We start from the raw sequence: 21626 nt of genomic DNA on the forward strand, positions 1-21626 counted from the left end.
CACACACACACACACACACACACACACTAAACTAGCGTGGGCGTGTTGATATATATTTCAGCTAACAGAATTTTACGTTTCAAAATTTCCCACAGAAAACTCAACTGAATGAGTGTGTGTGTGTGTGTGTGTGTGTGTGTGTGTGTGTGTGTAGGGTAAATTTACAAATCCATTAGAAATAATAATAATAATAATAATAATAATAATAATAATAATAATAATAATAAAAATAAAAAAAATAAAAATAATAATAATAATAATAATAATAATAATAATAATAATAATAATAATAATAATAATAATAATAATAATAAAATAATAAAAATAATAATAATAAGAATAATAATAATAAGAAGAAAAGGAAGAATCAACATATTATTATTTTTGTTTCTACTACTACTGCTACTACTACTACTACAACTAAAATTACTACTACTGTTACTACTTCTTGTGAGAAAAAGTGATGGAACCAGAGAGAGAGAGAGAGAGAGAGAGAGAGAGAGAGAGAGAGAGAGAGAGAGAGAGAGAGAGAGAGAGAACCACCACCACCTTTAGCATATCACGTCCATACAGCAATCATCACCTTTCTTTACGTACACACACACACACAAGCCAGTGTTGCATCCGTTTTGCGTCCTGTATGTTACTCTCTCTTTTTTTTTTCTTTTTTTTTTTACAAAGGGTGATGAGAAGCAAAATCAGCCCACGCCTCCTCCTCCTCCTCCTCCTCCTCTCTATACTTTCACTGTCTTTCCCCCAAATGAAGCTCCAGAGGGGAAAGGGGGAGGGGTTCAGAGCAGCATTCTTTCGAGGAGAAGGAGGAGGAGGAGGAGGAGGAGGAGGAGGAGGAAGTGATAGTAGAAAATGCCAAGAATGTACATGTGGAAGACGAGGTGGAGGAGGAGGAAGCCTTAAGTGAGATGGGAATGAATAAAAAATATCTACAACAACAATAATAATAATAATAATAATAATAATAATAATAATAATAATAATAATAACCACAAATTTAATATACTTTTCTCTTCGCCTAAAACGTACTAATAACCTTCAACGCATTTCTGAACGTTGTGCAAATAATTCACTTATTGACCTCATTACCGGCAAGTGTTTCTCGTGCGGGGACGTCAGCTGAGGGACGCGTGTGTTTGCCTCTGTGTGTGTGTGTGTGTGTGTGTGTGTGTGTGTGTGTGTGTGTGTGTGTGTGTGTGTGTGTGTGTGTTCCTTTCACTTTCAAGACGCGCAAGACAGACCACCGCGAACACACACACACACACACACACACACACACACACACACACACACACACCAAACCACACACACACGTCCTTCCATACAGTAGGCCATGGCACATATATCTATACACAAATCCGTTCATGTTAAATACATACATCAGCATATGTACACACGTTCAAACATACATACATATATATACATACACCGGGAGGAAGAAGTGAGGAACATGACGAAGAGGAGGAGGGGGAGGAGGAGACAGCAGAAAAGGAATAACAAGAAGAAAGAAGAAGAAGAAGAAGAAGAAGAAGAAGAAGAAGAAGAAGAAGAAGAAGAAAAAGAAGAAGAAGGAGAAGAAGACCTGGTGGTTGAAGGAAGTAGTAGAAGTCGTGGTTAAGAGGTTACAGACCCGGTGGAGAGGTGGTGTTGATGGTGGTCATGGTGGTGGTCACGATGGTGGTGGTAGTGGTGGTGGTGGATGAAGTAGAGTGGTCTTATTGCAGATATTCTTGCAGACTTTTTTTCAGTTAACAACATAAAACAATACTTGAAGTCCGCAAATCCCTGTTCCTACAAAAAGATGAGTGATGAGAATTCGACGCCAGGGAACTCAGCCAAGGGAAGGCAGTTTCAGAGTTGACCAGGGATAGGGATGGAAGAATAAAGACACTGTTGCACTAGGAAGTTGGACAGAACAGGGGTAAGAGTTTCAGAGCTTACCAGTGAAAGGGATGAAAGAATAAAGATATGAATTAACTCTTGTATTGGGGAGTTAATTGGACAGTTGAGGAATGGAATACAGATGAAGGAAAGCATCAAAATTTGAGTATGAAAAATGGAGATACGGATAGAATTTTGCACTGGAAAGTAGGGCAGCATTAGGGTCAAATACAGTTGATTGAAGGCAGTTATAGAGTTTACCGGTGAAAGGGATGAAGAGTTAAGATACTGGTTACCTCTTCCACTGGGAGGTTGGAAAACATAGGGCTGAGATAGAGTAGAAAGTTGTGTGCAGCGAGGCCACGGAAGGTGTCCTGGTTTTATTGTTTTCATTGTTATAGTTGAGATGGTTGTCATGGTACTGATCATGACAATACCATTTTTTTCCTTTTCATTCCCGTTCCACCAAACACAGTTTTTCATATATTTTCGTGAACATCCATTTTCTTTCAGTAATCATCATTTCGTCATCATTCCGCATCATCGGAGGAAAAATGCCTCTCCAAAACGGTTCTATTAGTTTTCGTTATGTGCCTCAAGTTTCCTGTTTCGATGTAATGTTCCATAAACTTAATTTCATCACACCATCAGCTGAACGGCCTCATCTTAATCTTTTTATATCAGTTATTTTCCAGTATGGTGTTCTTTTGGTCCATCTGTTATCCTCTCTCCTACACATTCCTGATCATTGTAATTATTTTATTTTTCAATGTCCTCTCATCAATTTGCTGTTTTCTTATCCATTGATTATAATGATACCCAGCAGCGATCCCTCTATCCCTCTTCTAGCACTTTACAATTTCCTTTTCAGAGGCTTGGCCAGTGTCCGTGTCTCTGATCCCTACGCCATGACGGGGAGGACGCACTGGCTGGAGACTCTTCGCTCTAAACACAACGGAAGAGACTCTCCGTACGTTAACTTGTTTCCCGAAAGCCTTCCAGCCAAGCCTTGTACGTCTTTTTATTTCCGGTTCCAACGAGGGACTTATTCTTATCAATTGTCCTAAGTATACATATTAATCACAGTTTCTAAAGATAATTTTCAGATGACTATTTCTTCGATTTGAGAATGATTCTTGAACATAAATTTTGTCTTCTCATTCAACTTCAGCCGTACGTGTAATTTTTTTTTTTTAGTTCATTCATCGCAGGCTGCAGATCACCACAAGTTTCACCAAAAAAAACTGTAAAACGTACTACAATGCAAAATCCTAGTAAAACGTAATGTAATGTAAAAATGTAAAAATCTAAGTTTACTTTGGTATTCGTTTCCGATTTTAATCCCCTTATTCTCCCAGTTAAGGCTTTTGAACATTCTTCTGAACAACTCGTGAACAGTTCAGGTGGTATGATAACACCCTGTTGGATTTTTTTATTAAAACTTTCCCGGTGCCGCCTTGCCTTCACCGCCACATACTCATCGCAGTCTCTCCACCCTAATCAATTCCTTTCCCACAACACAAACATTTGTGTTTACCTTCTATCTCGCATTTGCATTTACCTTCTCACCTTTGATATCTGTTAGATTCCATTTTAGGTTGCATTTACCTTACACCTGTACGATATATATACATATATATATATATATATCTATATATATATATATATATATATATATATATATATATATCCTTACGTTCGATTTTCTGTTTAAGTCAAGTTTGGTCACCTTTGCCGCCTTCTTCTTTAAGTTCAATGCCCTTTACTGGCGCTCTCACACCCCTACCCGCCACCAACTCCAACGACCCCCGCCCCTCCGTCACCGCCCACCGTCACACACACCCCGTCACCCCCTCACTCCCCCGCGTTACCAAGAATATTGAAAAGAAGCAAACACATCAAAGAAAAAAAAGCAGATCTATTTTTAGAGCGACGTGCCAGTTCCGAGGAAACAAAAAGAAAAGATATTAAGGTCGTTGATTCACTGGATAGTTTGAAGGAAACACTGAGCGAGGAGTAGGAGGAAGAGGAGGAGGAGGAGGGGGCCAGGTGTTGCATAAGACAGTGCTGGTGAGAGTGGTGAAGGGGAGGAGGAGGAGGAGACTGGGTAGCAGTTAGTATGAGAGAGGGAAAGGGCTGGAGGTGAGGGGGTAAGCTGGGGGGGAGGTGAAAATGGAGGAGGAAAGAGAAAGAAGGTAGGAGAACGGGAAGGGAGGAAGAATGGAGGAAGATTAAGGGAAGGAGGACGAGGGGGGGGGGGTAGACGTTAGCACAGGCCCCCTTAGTGTTGAGACATACATACATACAGACAGACAGACATCATCATGCTCATTTAGGTATAAAGGTATATCTAAATGAGTATGGAGATCACACACACACACACACACACACACACACACACACACACACCTCATCCAGTCGGTCAATTACCCTGTTAGTCAATCGCTGCATATGCCGAGAGCGATTGAATGGGGCGGAATTCAACCTTCTATTAAAAAAGAGAGAAAAAAAAACCCTCATTAATCACTACAGACAGACAGACCCAGACACCGCCACGGGCAATCACCAAGGCATAAATAAACATCCAGCAGGCGCCCAGACATACAGACACCAGACGGCCAACCACCCAGACAGACAACCATCCCGACAGCCTACCAAACACTCATTCACCAACCATCCAAGTATTCATCTATCCAATCCACAAACTCAGCAACCAAAAACCAGCCAGTCAGCCATCCAGCCAACCAACAAGCTAATCACCCACCCACCCAGCCCAGTAACCCGATCAGCCAGTCAGACAATCAACCAAAAAGCGATTCACCTAATCAACCAGTCAGTCAGCCAAATAACCAATCAGTTAGCCACCCAGTAACCCGAGTAACCAGAAAATCAGCCATCCATACACCCATCCATCCATTCAGCCTACTACCCAATCAGCCAGTCAGATAGTCAACCAAATAAAGAGCCAACCAGCCAGTCAACCAGTCAGTCAGCCAGTCCGCCAACCAGTCAGTCAGCCAGCCAGTCAGCCAGTCCGCCAGCCAGTCGCCCGAGCCGCCAATGTCGCAACAGTCGAGTGAGTGAAAGCGGCCAATAAAGAAGTAAAGATCCAATGATGATGGTAATTCGTGGAGAGACGGCAACCGCGGGGGACCGGACACAAGAAGAAGAAGAAGAAGAAGAAGAAGAAGAAGAAGAAGAAGAAGAAGAAGAAGAAGAAGAAGAAGAAGAAGAAGAAGAAGAAGAAGAAGAAGAAGAAGAAAAAGAAGAAGAAGAAGAAGAAGAAGAAGAAGAAGAAGAAGAAGAAGAAGAAGAAGAAGAAGAAGAAGAAGAAGAAGAAGAAGAAGAAGAAGAAGAAGAAGAAGAAGAAGGAGAAGAAGGTTAGGTTAGGTTAGGTTAGGTTAGGTTATGGGAATAATAATAATAATAATAATAATAATAATAATAATAAGAAGAAAAAGAAAAAGAAGAAGAAGAAGAAGAAGGAGAAGAAGAAGAAGAAAGAAAAATAATAAAACTACATGCAGAAACAAAAAGAAAAAATAAGGAAGAAAAAAAGAGGTGGAGGAGGAGGACGAGGAGGAGGAGGAAGAGAGGGAAAATAAGAAACAAGGAGCAGAACAACACAAAAGAAGGAGACATGGGTTGACGGGAAGGGCTGGCGGAGGAGGAGGAGGAGGAGGAGGAGGAGAGGAAGGAGGGAGGGAAGGAGAGAGTTCACAGTTCTTCAGTATGACCTAGAAAGAGAGAGAGAGAGAGAGAGAGAGAGAGAGAGAGAGAGAGAGAGAGAGAGAGAGAGAGAGAGAGAGAGAGAGAGAGAGAGAGAGAGAGAGAGAGAGAGAGAGAGAGAGAAAGAAAAAAAAAAAAAAAAAAAAAAAAAAAAAAAAAAAAAAAAAAAAAAAAAAAAAAAAAAAAAAACAAAACAGAAAATAAGTGAACATGGAAACAGGGGAGAAGGAGAGGGGAGAAAACAAAGAGGAGAGGGGAGAGAAAAAGAAGATTAATATGTAAAGAAGAAGAGAAGCAGGGGAGGAAAGAAGTCAGGAAAAGAGGGAATTGAGGGAGGTGGAGGAAGGAAGGAAGGGAGGGAGGGAGAGAGGGAGGTGGAGGGAACGAGTGAGGCGCAGGAATGGAGGGAAGGATCGAGAAAGGGAGGGAGGGGGATGGAAGGCTGGAGGTAGGGAGGGAGGGAGGGGGGGGGAGGAGAGATGACTATCAAAGGAGAGTCCTAACCCGAAGGCCAGACAAGGACGCTGGTACCTTTCCCTCCCATGAAGAAGAAGAGGAGGAGGAGGAGGAGGAGGAGGAGGAGGGAATGTACTTGTGAAGGTTGTGGAGGTTGTAATAATCAGAATACCAATCACCATCACACCAAGCTGGGTTCGAATCTTCCTCCTCTTCTCCCTCTTCTCCTTCATTCTCTTCTTCCTCTCCTCCTCCTCCGTACACCATTTTCCACATTTTCCTACCCCATACATCGCTCCTATACACCTTCCCCGTTCTTTCTTTTCCTTACTTCTACCTTTTCTTCTTCTCCCTCTTCTCCTTCTCCTCCATATATCTTTCTCCATCCTCACATTTCCCCTTTCTTTCTTTTCCTTACTCCTGCTTTACTTCTTTTCTTCTTATTTCATTCCCTTCCATTCCCCACACTTTCCCCGCACTCTACACTCCCCATTCCCTGCCTCTGTCTTCCCTTTCTCTCTCGCTGGCTCGAGGAAGAGGAGGAGGAGGAGGAAGGGGAGGAGGAGGAGCTTAGGTGTGACGTCATGCGATATCTTCTAACGTCGCGGTCTGCTGGCCATCTGGCGGCGGATAGTGTAATGAACTGTCGGTCACTGCTCCCCTCCCTCTCCCCTCCCCTCCCCTCCCCGCCATTCTCTACCTTCCTCCTCCTCCCCCGACCGTCCGCTTACCTTCACCAAGCCTTTTTACCTCCCCTCCTCCTCCCCCTCCATCCTCCCTCCACTTCGCTCCCTTCACTATACCTTCTCCCTTCGTTACCTCTCCTCTCCCTCCCTTCCTCCCTCTCTTCACTCTCTTCCCTTCCTTCCTTCCTTCTTCTCTCACCACCACCCCCTCCCACGTGAATAACCTTCCTCCACCCCCTCCCACGTGAATAACCTTCTCCCCCCCTCTCCTCCTCCTCCTCTGTCATACTTGCTGGAAAAAGTGACTCAGCTCTCGTATTTTTTCGAGTTTTTGTTTATATATTCTAATTACATTATTATTAGTTTTATATTGTTGTTGTTGTTTTACTTGGCAATGACTTACTTGGTACTTACTTCAATGTTTATTTTCTCATTTTTTTACTAATTTTCTTTCTGTCAATCCTTTCATTCATCAACTCAGTCGGCTATTAAATATCCATCCGTTTTCATTTTAGCTGTATTTCAATTACCCGTTGAATAAAACAATGATGATGATGATGATGATGATGATGATGATAAAAGGCAAAAACAAAGACCCAGCAACAAGCAGTCCACCACCACCACCACCAACAACAACAACAACAACAACAATAATGTATGTTTTATGTCAGGTCAAATCAACAATGAAAAGCAAAACCATTTCCCGTTAGGTTAGTTGTGGAGCAAAAGAGGAAGAGGAAGGTGGGGAAGGGAAAGAGGCGAAGGGGAGGAGGGAATGAGGGAGGGGAAAAGGAAGTTGGGGGGTGAAGGAAGGAAGGGAGAGAGGGGGGTGGGGGGAGAGGAAGCAGTGAGGTGGTGTAATGGAAGGGGAATGGAGGAGGAGGAGGAGGAGGAGGAGGACGAGTGGAGGACGAAGACAAAAATACAAAGAATACTGAGGACAAACTAAACACACACACACACACACACACACACACACACACACACACACACACACACACGCGCGCACACATGGCATTCATTCATTCCTTCATCCTCATCACGTAACCTGACCTAACTGCTACATCCGGGACACCGACAAAGGATAATTACGTCTGACATTATTAACAGCGAAGTAATTAACAGAATATATTGAATGAATAGCTAAATAGATGGATAGATAGATAAACAGATATATAGAGATAAATATATACATTCCGCTAGATAGATATAAACTAATGATAGAATAAAAAAATATATAAAAAAGGTAAATAAATAATAAAAAAAGAAAAATGTGGAGAAATACATAGGAAAAAAAGCTACGTAATGTGATATATATTGGTAGAAAAAAAATAACATGAATAAATAAACAAAATCAGAAATAAAGGAAGGAAGAAAAGTGTGATACAAAGACTGTTAAAAAAAAAAAAAAAAAAAAAAAAATAAAGGAATGAAAGTCAGACAGCAAATACGGAATGATACAGGATTGATGACAAGGAAAGGATGGAAGCAAGAAAGAACGAAAAAAAGAAAAGAAAAAAAAACCAGACGGATAAAAGGAAACTACATTAATCCAATAAACAATAATAAAGAAACATTAACACTCACTAAACACCGAACAATAAACAACAAGAAAAATCCCTGAACAATAATGACCTCACAAACAATAAACAGACAAACGGAAAGGACTCATTATCATCCCTCAAAGCTATTCTGGATGATCCCATAAAGGCTTAAACCCACCTCCTCCTCCTCCTCCTTGTCTTCCCCGCCCAGAATCGCTCCTACTATAAACAAACAACAACAGTGACTACACAAACACTGAACAGATAAACGAAAAGGACTAATTATTATCCCTCAAAGGTACTCTGGATGATCCCTAAAACCCACCTCCTCCTCCTCCTCCTCTTTGTCCTCCACCCCCCACTATCGCTCCCACGGGACTCCTAAGAAACACTCCCGCCTCACACAAAAGAGCACCGTCCCCACACGTGTCCAGGTCCCACAAGTGTCCCAAGTGTCCTATAGTTCGTCCCCAGAGCAGCAGCCACGTGTCACTCCCCCCCCCCACCCCACCTCCTCCCTCACCCCCCAATAGCTGGTCAGTAAACAGAGATGTGACATTTTGCCGTAGAATAACGTCTTGTGTGGTTTCTATTGTGTGAGAGGGAAAAGAAGTTGTTGTTGGTGGTGCTGGTGATGATGGTGGTAGTGTCGTTGTTGTTGTTTTTGTTGTTGTTGTTGTTGTTGGTGGTGGTGGTGGTGGTGATGGTGGTGGTGGTGGTGGTGGTGGTGGGGGTGTTGTTGTTGTTGTTGTTGTTGTTGTTGTTGTTGGTGGTGGTGGTGGTGGTGGCGGTTTTGTTGCTGGCGGTGATGGTGGCGATGTTGATTTAGGTGAGAAGGAAAAGGAATTGGTGTTGGTAGTGGTGGTAGTTTTGTTTTTGTTGTTGTTGTTGTTGTTGTTGTTGATGGTGGTGGTGGTAAAAAAAAAGAGTAAGTAAGTAAGAAAAAAGGAAAAGGAGTTGGTGTTGGTAGTGATGGTATTTTTTTTGTTGTTGTCGTTGTTGTTGTTGGTGGTGGTGGTGGTGAATGTGGTGGAGTTAAAAATAAAAAATAGTAAGAACATTAGGAGTCAGCAAGGGGTCAGTCGGTCTACACTGGGCAGCTCTTGTATACATTCCTTTTCTTGTACATTCTCCCATACAAACACATAAACATACGTACATATTCATGAACTGATCAAACCTTTCTGTATGTTATTTATCGTATTGGCACCACGCTACAGCAAACCAATCCGGTGAATCTGAATGTATATACGTCAAAGCCATTCCTACGTGTCCTACAATACATCAAAGCCATTCCTACGTGCCCTACAATACGTCAAAGCCATTCCTACATGTCCTACAGTGCTCTCTTATTGACAGAACCTTATTAGCATCACCCATATTAGTGCCCCACATCTATTTATAAACTTCAATCAAGTCTCCTCGCATCCTTCGCCGATCTAGGGAATGCAAAACTTAAACGCTCGTCAATTCTTTCATGGTCAGTTTCTCCATCCGTGAATAATTTGCCCTCCTTCTCTGCAAAGATGTCAGTGATTATATTCTATTTTGTTGATCTTTGTTCTAGGAGACCAAAACTGTACTACATAATCGAGATGAGGGAGTGGAAATGACAACAGAGGAAGAACAATAACATTAGAACAACAAGAGTAAGAGGATGATGATAATAAAAAAAAGGAAAAGAAAACAGAATAGAGTGGAAATGACAACAGAGGAAGAAAAATAACATTAGAGCAACAAGAGCAAGAGGATGATGATAAAAAAAAGAAGAGGAAAAAGAAAACAGAATAGTGGAATTGACAACAGAGGAAGAAAAATAACATTAGAGCAACAAGAGCAAGAGGATGATGATAAAAAAAAAGAAGAGGAAAAAGAAAACAGAATAGTGGAATTGACAACAGAGGAAGAAAAATAACATTAAAACAACAAGAGCAAGAGGATGATGATAATAAAAAAGAAAAGGAAAAAGAAAACAGAATAGAGTGGAAATTACATTAGAGGAAGAAAACAATAACAAGAAAAATACAAAAGGATGATAATAATAAAAAAATAAGAATAAAGCTAAGGAAACAAGAACAACAAGAGCAAGACGATGATGATGATGTTAAAGGATGAAATAAAATGAAAAAGAATAAAACAGCACTGTATGATCGAGATAAGGGAGTGGAAATGAAAATGAGAGTGGGAAAAGGACGAAGAACAATAACTAGAAAACAACAATAGCTAAAGGATTATGAAGGAAAAGAATAAACAAGAAATAAAGGAAGAAAACAGATGAAGAGCGGAACACCGAAAGACAAGGAATAAACAAGAAATAAAGGAAGAAAACAGATGAAAAGAGGAACAACGAAAGACAAGGAATAAACAAGAAATAAAGGAAGAAAACAGATGAAGAGCGGAACATCGAAAGACAAAGAATAAGCAAAAAAGTAAAAGAAGAAAACAGATGAAGAGCGGAACATCGAAAGACAAAGAATAAACAAGAAATAAAGGAAGAAAACAGATGAAGAGCGGAACATCGAAAGACAAGAAATAAACAAGAAATAAAGGAAGAAAACAGATGAAGAGCGGAACATCGAAAGACAAAGAATAAACAAGAAATAAAGGAAGAAAACAGATGAAGAGCGGAACACCGAAAGACAAAGAATAAACAAGAAATAAAGGAAGAAAACAGATGAAGAGCGGAACATCGAAAGACAAGAAATAAACAAGAAATAAAGGAAGAAAACAGATGAAGAGCGGAACATCGAAAGACAAGAAATAAACAAGAAATAAAGGAAGAAAACAGATGAAGAGCGGAACATCGAAAGACAAAGAATAAACAAGAAATAAAGGAAGAAAACAGATGAAGAGAGGAACATCGAAAGACAAAGAATAAACAAGAAATAAAGGAAGAAAACAGATGAAGAGAGGAACATCGAAAGACAAAGAATAAACAAGAAATAAAGGAAGAAAACAGATGAAGAGCGGAACACCGAAAGACAAAGAATAAACAAGAAATAAAGGAAGAAAACAGATGAAGAGAGGAACATCGAAAGACAAAGAATAAACAAGAAATAAAGGAAGAAAACAGATGAAAAGGGGAACAACGAAAGACAAGAAATAAACAAGAAATAAAGGAAGAAAACAGATGAGGAGAGGAACACCGAAAAACAAAGAATAAACAAGAAATAAGGGAAGAAAACAGATGAAAAGAGGAACATCGAAAGACGAGGAATAAACAAGAAATAAAGGAAGAAAACAGATGAAGATCGGAAAACCAAAAGAAAACGGGTCGCTAATCATTTTCGGAAGCTGTCGGGGTCTAAACTATATCCAAGTCCTGTTATATAATCACCTCAGTACTCACCTATCTACTAACACAACAAAAAGATAGGAACAGTATATACCACACCACAAATAACGGGAGCAGAAAACCCTCACCTTTCAGGAAAAAAAAGAACGTCTAAAATGACAGTGTGCCAACCTATACCTAAAAAAGAAAAAAAATCCCCTCTTGAGAAAACTAGATTGTTATATAAAGGAGAAAAAATAGAGAAACAAAACATTAAGTACGGTAACACACGGGGTGGGGGGAGGAGAGAGAGAGAGAGAGAGAGAGAGAGAGAGAGAGAGAGAGAGAGAGAGAGAGAGAGAGAGAGAGAGAGAGAGAGAGAGAGAGAGAGAGAGAGAGAGAGAGAGAGAATTAGACAGACAGATAAATAGACAAAGATATAAAGTGACTGAATAAATTTTGCGAAGCGACACACACACACACACACACACACACACACACACACACATACACACACACAGGTGGCAGTGGGTGCGTACCTTCACGACCATTTTTTCATGCAGTGGCCTTCATGGCAAGGACATTACGGGGGAGGAGGAGGAGGAGGAGGAGGAGGAGGAATAAGAGGATGAGGAGAAGGACGAAGAGGATGAGAAGGACGAAGAGGATGAGGAGAAGGACGAGGAGGGATGAGGAGAAGGACGAAGAGGATGAGAAGGACGAAGAGGATGAGGAGAAGGACGAGGAGGAGGAGGATTAAAGAAGAAAGAGGAAGAGGAGAATACACGAAAGCATTGAAGAACAGGCAACAGAAAATCAGTAGGCTTATAACTAGGCTGCCTGCTTTAGTGATGTGATTTATTCTTCAGGCCAGACTAAATCGTTCGCCTTCCGTCCGTTCAGTTCGCTCCTGACGCAAAAAGTAACGGTTCATGCTATCTTAAAGAGTTGATCGCTTTCTCATTAACTACTGCAAGAAGGTTGTTCCAGTGGCGGATGACTCAGTTTGATAGAAATACTCCAGACAATGTTTAAACTAAATCGCCTCACTTGAATTCGTTACCTTATTTTCAGTTTTAAGGATATTTTGAAACTCAGGCTTTTTAGATGTTTGAAGGCACTTACAAACTTGCATCAATCCCCCCCTCGTCCAACGTATATATAGAAGATGAGTCATTCAAGTCGTTCTCCACAAGCCTGTACCCTCGTCGATGACATTCTTTTCAGAGGGCGCCGCTACAATCACTTCAATAATTCGGTGTCCTTGGATTTAGAGGACCCAAACTGCACTGCGTATTGCTGAGGAAGAGGAGGCCGAGGACGAGAAGGAGGAAAAGGAGAGAAAAAAGAGGAGGGGAATAACAGGTGGATTTGAAGATTAACTCTCAATTTCTCTACTCCGTCTTTTTCCAACAATAACTTTCTTCCGTTCTACTCAAAGAGAGAGAGAGAGAGAGAGAGAGAGAGAGAGAGAGAGAGAGAGAGAGAGAGAGAGAGAGAGAGAGAGAGAGAGAGAGAGAAGGGGGGGAGGGAGTTGGCGTGACCTTGTGACGACAGCTGGCTAAGACGTCTGGTTAGTTTTTGTCCAGCTGGTCACCTTTATGCCACCTGCCCTATGCTGCTCTCTCTCTCTCTCTAAACGGTGATCTTCATCTTCCATCCAAAATTTATCTGACATTCATGTTTCTATTTTGTAACAAACACACATACACACGCGCACGCAGGCACTGTATGTCTATCATTTTCGTGTGTGTGTGTGTGTGTGTGTGTGTGTGTGTGTGTGTGTGTGTGTGTGTGTGTGTGTGTGTGTGTATGTGTGTGTGTGTGTGTGTGTGTGTGTGTGTGTGTGTGTGAGTATACGTCTTTACATGGACTTGTGTATACGTGATGGAGGTGTTTTGCAAGTGTGATTTCGCCCACGTGTGTGTGTGTGTGTGTGTGTGTGTGTGTGTGTGTGTGTAGGAGTAAATTTGCGTTGAAAGTATGTACGTTTATATTTTTATGTACACATACAAGCTTGATATGGTGTGTGTGTGTGTGTGTGTGTGTGTGTGTGTGTGTGTGTGTGTCTCAGGGTCGCCGCTAGAGGGCCTCCAAGTGTGTGAGGTTCCCCACTTCACTCCGACGACGTTCCTCCCTCTCCCCACCTCTCCCATTATGCCTCCCCTCCACCTCTATAGACCCCCCCTTTGGCCTATTATCCTTCCTCCCCAACTCTCTCTCTCGTCCCTCGTCCTTCATAACGGAGAGGGGGAGAGGAGGGTGGGGATATTACACAGTTAGAGAGAGAGAGAGAGAGAGAGAGAGAGAGAGAGAGAGAGAGAGAGAGAGAGAGAGAGAGAGAGAGAGAGAGAGAGAGAGAGAGAGAGAGAGAGAGAGAGAGAGTTCCTAATTAATTCTCCAGGTGGCAGTTCATGTGCATTTCCGTGGAACTTCTAAACAGGAAACTTGTGTGGAATACCTGACATTAAGAAATCCGGAGGGAGAGGGGGAGGAGGAAGAGAAGGAGGAGGAGGAAGAGGAGGCAGGGTGCAAGAGAGGCAGAGGAAGGCCATGCAAGGACGTCCTGCCTCCCACCCTCCCTCTACTTCCTCCCTCCCTCACCATCTCCTCCCTCTCTCCTTCCTCCAAACTCAGAGGAAGCAATTCTCTCTCTCTCTCTCTCTCTCTCTCTCTCTCATGGTTGCTCGCTCATCTGCTGGCGCGCACGCGCACGTGCACGTACACCCACACGCACGCACAAGCATGTGGGAGCAGGCACACGTGCAAGCACATGCGCACACACACACACACACACACACACACACACACACACACACACACACACACCGGTGGCTCAATCGGCAAGAGCGCCGTGCTGCAAGGCTTTACGGCCAAACAGGCGGCGGTTCGAGGCCTGCTCAGGCCGGATTCTTTCCATTGAGTAGGAGTGGTTACTGCCCCCCCTTGAGCAAGGGGGATGGGGTGTGTGGTGTGTGAGGTCCTGGCGGTACCCAGAAATCGACGATAATGAGCATACATTTGCTCATGTTGGGAGAGTACCTGCTGGCGAAAGCGAGTCCGACTCGTGATAAGGCCGTGGTGAAATACACACACACACACACACACACACACACACAGAGAGAGAGAGAGAGAGAGAGAGAGAGAGAGAGAGAGAGAGAGAGAGAGAGAGAGAGAGAGAGAGAGAGAGAGAGAGAGAGAGAGAGAGAGAGAGAGAGAGAGAGAGAGAGAGAGAGAGAGAGAGAGAGAGAGAAAACAGGAGCATCAGCAGCAGCACCTTGAGGGAATGAACTCGCGACCTGACCTCCCACGCGGCCGTGACCTCGCGCGGGAGGAGAGAGCGCGAGTCGCGTGTCCGCCTCGTCACGTGCTGGATGTGGAGTGTAGTTATGTGAGCAGGCAGCGGAGGCGGAGGAGGCGGAGGAAAATAAGCGCTGGGAGACATAAATAATCTATAACGTTTTGAATCGACTGTTTACTATTGCGTCACGTCACGTCCGTTATTTCATTCCTACAGGTCTTCGGGGGATGGGAATAAAGGCATAAATCTGCTTACATCACCTCTCCGCCTCCTCGTTTTATGGCACATTAACACACACACACACACACACACACACACACACACACACACACACACACACTTCACAATAGAACAATCCTACTCATTCTATTTCATCCCTAAGATGGATATTGAAGTGCTGAGTGTACTGAACGGAAAAGAACCAAAAGAAAAATAATAAAAGGAAAAGTTCGCTGATATGTCAACATTTCCCAGCTGCTGAAAAGTTAAAAAAAAATCTTTCCTTCATCTTAATCCGTTGCCTAAGCTTTACGGCTCGTTATTGTATACATGAATTCGATTTCCTTCATTTTTTTTGCAGCAAGGAAGGCAGCTCAAGGGTAAGAGGAGGGTATCAGGACACCTCTCCTCCCGAAATTGACTTCTCTTTCGGCCACCTCTTTTGATTCCCCTTTTTTTTTTAGGAGCAGCGAGTAGCGGGCTTTTTTTTTATTATTGTTTCCTTTTTTGTGCCCTTGAGCTGTCTCCTTTGTTGTAAAAAAAAAAAAAAAAAAGACAAGAAACAGCAACAAAAAAGTCCGCTAAGACGCTGTCCCGACAAATGAAAACAGGAGAGGCCAAAAGAGGTATCAATTTCGGGTGGAGAGTTGGAGAGGACCACAACCACTTAGTTAATGTAGGATGGTTCGCGGCCGTCACACCTGCGTAAAATTACCTTTGACGCGCGGTGATCAACTAGGCAAGAGGAAGTAAGGAGAGAGCAAGACCAAAGGTGAAAATAAGAGAGGAAAACTTGAAACAAACATACCGTTTAAAACCAAGAAAGCCAACCACCTCAGCTTTCCATGAGACCTTGAACCAGGATGTGATGGGACGTCAGTCACCATACAATTAATGGGGGGCACCTTACCTGGGAAAGATAGAAACAATGATAATATTAATAACTAACAATAAAAGTAATAATAAAAATAATAATAATAATAATAATAATAATAATAATAATAATAATAATAACAATAATAATAATAATAATAATAATAATAATAATAATAATAATAATAATAATAATAATAATAATAATAATAATAATACAACACCCACCACCTTCAACACAATCCTTACTAATACCAACGCTTTCACCACCACCACCACCATTATCAACAACAACAACAACAATAGCACCAGCAGCAGGAACAACAACTAGGACGAGAACAGCAACGGTGGCCACAACAAGTGAAAAACAAGGAAGAAACATAAGAAAAATGCAGGATAAAACTACAATGAAGAAAAATTTAAAAACAACAGGAAACGGTAAAAAAAAAAAAAAACTGAAAGAAATATAAAAACGTTTCAGAGCACCAAGCAAAACAGTAAAAAAGAGAACACACTAGCACACAAGACAGAAGAAAACAATCAAAACAGCAGGTAGAGAAACAACGCGTCAGGTAATAAAAAAAAAAAATAAAAAAAAAAAAACAGGATCACCAACAGAACTCTAGGTAGAGAACACACACATCACAGCACAAGGTAAAAAGAAATTCCCTCCGCCTCCATCCCTTCCTGTCCCCAACCCACCCTTGACCAGCGTCCTGCGGCCCAGCGAACACGGGGGCAGTGCTACCTGGGGCGAGGGAAGAACGGAGGAGGAGGAAGAGGAGGAGGAATTTCCCAGCCCCAACCAGCATCGCGGCCCCACACACGAGACATGCTGAGAGTGTCTACGTGTTGTTGTGTGTCTGTACTGTCTCCAGGCTGCAACTTGTGTGTACTGCAAATACTTCTACTGATGCTACAACTACAGCTGCTTCTATTACTGATGCCACTACTACTACTACTATTGACTACTACTACTACTACTACTGCTGCTGCTACTACTACTACTACTACTACTACTACTAGTCAGAATAAATATCACCACCAACAACAATAACACTGAGAGAGAGAGAGAGAGAGAGAGAGAGAGAGAGAGAGAGAGAGAGAGAGAGAGAGAGAGAGAGAGAGAGAGAGAGAGAGAGAGAGACAGGGGGGAAGAAAGGAAACAGCATACAGGGGGCTATAAAAAGAGAGCCAGTGACGTCAATATAAGCTTCGAGGAATACGTGGGAGAGAGAGAGAGAGAGAGAGAGAGAGAGAGAGAGAGAGAGAGAGAGAGAGAGAGAGAGAGAGAGAGAGAGAGAGAGAGAGAGAGAGAGAGAGAGAGAGAGAGAGAGAGAGAGAGAGAGAGAGAGAATCAATATGAGAGAGGTTACGTGACTGAACCCGACACGACGCTATGAATGGGTTAAACAAAAATACAAGCAGACGCGGGAGACGAACAAACAACCTGTGATGTGTGTGTGTGTGTGTGTGTGTGTGTGTGTGTGTGTGTGTGTGTGTGTGTGTGTGTGTGTGTGTGTGTGTGTGTGTGAGTGTGTGTGTGTGTGTGTGTGAGTGTGTGTGTGTGTGTGTGTGTGTGTGTGTGTGTGTGTGTGTGTGTGTGTGTGTGTGTGTGTGTGAGAGAGAGAGAGAGAGAGAGAGAGAGAGAGAGAGAGAGAGAGAGAGAGAGAGAGAGAGAGAGAGAGAGAGAGAGAGAATTATGAACGGGCATAATAGTGAATGGATGCCTCTCTCTCTCTCTCATACCTACCACTGCCAGCTCCTCCACCTATCACCTCTCTCTTCTCCCACCTCCTCCTCCTCCCCCTCCTCCTTCTCCGCCTCCTCCTCCTCCTCCATAATACCGGCCACAGCCACTCCCTTCCTCCGCCACAGGCTACCCCCCCCAACCTCCCACCTCTCTCTCACCTCTACCTTTTCTCTCTCTTTCCTCTACACCTGACTACCTACCTACCTCTTTCACTATTAACCCTGCCTCCCTATCTCTCTCTCTCTCTCTCTCTCTCTCTCTTTCCTCTACACCTGACTACCCACTCACCTATTTCACTATTAACCTCTCTCTCTCCCTCACACCTGCCTCCACACCTCCGAGTCAGCCACTCCACTCTTACCTACCTCACTCCTCTCCTTCCTGCTCCCTTCTTCCACCTCGCCTCGCCTTCCTTCCTCCTCCTCCCTCCTTCCACCCCGCCCCTCCACGACAGGTACTGGTGTTCTTTTTACATTGTATTCTTGTGTATTTCAAACCAAATTCATTTTCACGTCTTTCAATACTGTTTTACTCTCATCGATCAGTCCATTCTTCTCAATCAACAAAGCCCTCTTTCTATATATCTGTTCATCTATGTAACTATCTGAGACATTCTTGATATATCTACCACATTTTTCTCTATCACTTTATTTATCCTCAACAATTCTTATTTTTTCATGCACTTTTTCAGGTATTTTTCACCAATGCTCTTTTTCATCTTCCCTCCTCCGACCAAACTGCTTGTCTACTTCTCCACTAAACAATTCTCCTCCTCTCCATAATATCACTATCTCTCCCCTTTTGTCTCTCTCCCTCAATCGCAACACTCCTTCATTCCTTCTCTCTACCTCTCTACACTTCCATTCATATATTCTCTCTCTCTCTCTCTCTCTCTAACCATACCTCTAAACACAATAAACCTCATCAGAGTTGTAAAATAAACTTCCGTAATACAAACCACACACAAGCTGGTCCCTCTTTAAACACACACACACACACACACACACACACACACACACACACACACACACACACACACACACACATTCCTAAGCTCCGATAACACGTTTCCGATATATTTTTCTTAGTCGTGAAAGTCATCGCGTTTGATTATGCAAATGATGTCCTTTAATATGCGTCGAGTCCCGTAATGAGAGAGAGAGAGAGAGAGAGAGAGAGAGAGAGAGAGAGAGAGAGAGAGAGAGAGAGAGAGAGAGAGAGAGAGAGAGAGAGAGAGAGAGAGAGAGAGAGAGAGAGAGAGAGAGAGGGGAGGGGGGAAGAAAGGGGCACTGACAAGGCAGATTCAGGTTTTTACTTCCATCTGACTGACATACCCACCTTGTGTGTGTGTGTGTGTGTGTGTGTGTGTGTGTGTACGCATGTCCCACAGATACACAGTTTGACATTGATTGACGGATAAAGACGTGCGGATAAAAACAGATGGATTAACAAACAGACAGGCATACAGAGGAACCACACACACACACACACACACACACACACACACACACACACACACACACACACACACACACGTAATACATAAGCAGTCATGGAAACAATACCAGCGAATAATAATAATAATAATAATAATAATAATAATAATAATAATAATAATAATAATAATAATAATAATAATAATAATAATAATAATAATGGCAACAACAATGATAAAGCCTTCTCACAATACATGCAAAGAAACGTCTTATAGAACACAATACAATTTCCTATACCGTATACAACTGTTCACTTTTTCACTCAATTATCACAATCAAAAGAAAGAAAACAGCAACAGAACAACGAAAATAACAACAAATCTTTAGGGGATTTTGAATTTTGAATCGGAATTATATATTTTTCGCTTTTGACGAGCAGAGCGGCATGTGAGCTTTTTCTGTATCTGTTATCCTTTGCAATACCTCGTTTGACGTATAAAAATAAAATACAGCAGCCATAGGTGTATACAGAAGGCAGAGGATGACGAATAGAGGAGCAAATACGAGGGATGAAAATGAGAAGTATGAAAATGAGAATGGGGAGGAAAATGAGAAGTGTGAAAATGAGAAGTATGAAAATGAGAATGGGGAGGAAAATGAGAAGTATGAAAATGAGAATGGGGAGGAAAATGAGAAGTATGAAAATGAGAATGGGGAGGAAAATGAGAAGTATGAAAATGAGAATGGGGAGGAAAATGAGAAGTATGAAAATGAGAATGGGGAGGAAAATGAGAAGGAAATGAGAATGGGGAGAAAAATGAGAAGTATGAAAATGAGAATGGGGAGGAAAATGAGAAGTATGAAAATGAGAATGAGGAGGAAAATGAGAAGTATGAAAATGAGAATGGGGAGGAAAATGAGAAGTATGAAAATGAGAATGAGGAGGAAAATGAGAAGTATGAAAATGAGAATGGGGAGGAAAATGAGAAGCGCAGAAGGATTAAGAAGATGAAGAAGAGGAGGAGGAGGAGAAAGAGGAGGATCAGTGAAGGAGGAAGAAGTGCAGGTGTAAGTGGAAGAGAGAGGAAAAGAAAGAACGTGAAAGGTGGAGTTAAAAGAAGAAAAAAATGATTGATAATATAGAAAGGAGAAGAAACGTAATATGAAAACGTAGAAAAAGAAGAAATACAGAAAATAAGATAGGCAATGAAAACGAGACAAAAAAGGAAAAGGAAGAAAGCAAAGGATAAAAACAGAAGTAGAAAGAAGAAAAAATTATTAATAACATAGAACGGAGGAGAAAGGTAAGATGAAAACGTTGAAAAAGAAGAAATACAGAAAATACGATAGGCAACAAAAATGAAACAAGGAAGGAAAAGGAAGAAAGCAAAGGATAAAAACAGAAGTAGAAAGAAAATAAAAAGATCAATAACATAGAACGGAGAAGAAAGGTAAGATGAAAACGTAGAAAAAGAAGAAATACAGAAAATACGATAGGCAACAAAAACGAGACAAAAAAGGAAAAGGAAGAAAGCAAAGGATGAAAACAGAAGGAGAGAGAAAAAAAATATTAATAACATATAAAAGGGAAGAAAGGTATGATGAAAACGTAGAAAAAGAAGAAATACAAAAAAATAAGAGAGGCAACGAAAACGAGCCAAAGAAGGAAAAAGAAGAAAGCAACGGATAAAAACAGAAGTAGAAAAAAACGATTGATAATACAGAGAAGAAAGGTAAGATAAAAACCTACAGAAAAAAAATACAAAAAATAGATACAAAAAAAAAAAAAATAGGACAATGAACAAAAGCAAGAGTAGCAACCACAAGCAAAGGACTCAGCGCAGCAAGAGGGTACACCTGGGATCGAACAAGTGTCCCGCAGATGTACGGGGTCAAGCTTCCTTCCTCATTAGCCATTCCGCCAGGCACCGTATTCTGTGAACATCCAACATTCCGGCCCGTCACACATACCAAGGACCGCGGTAGTAATGGTGACTCTCTCTCTCTCTCTCTCTCTCTCTCTCTCTCTCTCTCTCTCTCTCTCTCTCTCTCTCTCTCTCTCTCTCTCTCCCTCATATTGTTCTTTTTCTCCTTCCTTGAATAGCGTCGTTACTTACACATCTCCGTTAGCAACTTTTTTTTTTCTCCCCCTCTCCTTCTAAGTAAGTGTGGAGGAAGGGAAAGAATAAAAGAAGGGAGGAAGAGAGAAAGGGAGGAAGGGAGGGAGAGGATGTAGGGAGGAATGGAGGAAGAGAGGAAGGGCATTTTGAAGGGAGGGGAACATTACATCTACTTTTCTTCTAAGTAAGTGTAGAGGAAAGGGGACGAATCAAGGAGGGAGGAAGAAAGGGAGAGGAGAGACAGGGAGGGAGGGAGAGGCTGTAGGGAGGAATGGAGGAAGAGAGGAAGGGCATTTTTAAGGGAGGGAGACATCAAAACATCTGAGAATTACGAGAACGATT

At 42.0% G+C, this 21626-nt stretch overlaps 1 protein-coding gene across 1 annotated transcript in view; it reads right to left on the bottom strand.

The window, feature by feature from the left end:
* LOC127010442 (nuclear hormone receptor FTZ-F1 beta-like) overlaps positions 1–21626 on the bottom strand; it is a 215708-nt gene that overhangs the window by 167182 nt on the left and 26900 nt on the right. The window contains exon 3 of the mRNA XM_050884612.1: positions 15911–16012. The gene's annotated coding sequence lies outside the window, so the exon portion shown is untranslated. The remainder of the gene's footprint in view (positions 1–15910; positions 16013–21626) is intronic.

The sequence above is a fragment of the Eriocheir sinensis genome, chromosome 43, assembly GCF_024679095.1.
Source record: "Eriocheir sinensis breed Jianghai 21 chromosome 43, ASM2467909v1, whole genome shotgun sequence".
Lineage (NCBI taxonomy): Eukaryota > Metazoa > Arthropoda > Malacostraca > Decapoda > Varunidae > Eriocheir > Eriocheir sinensis.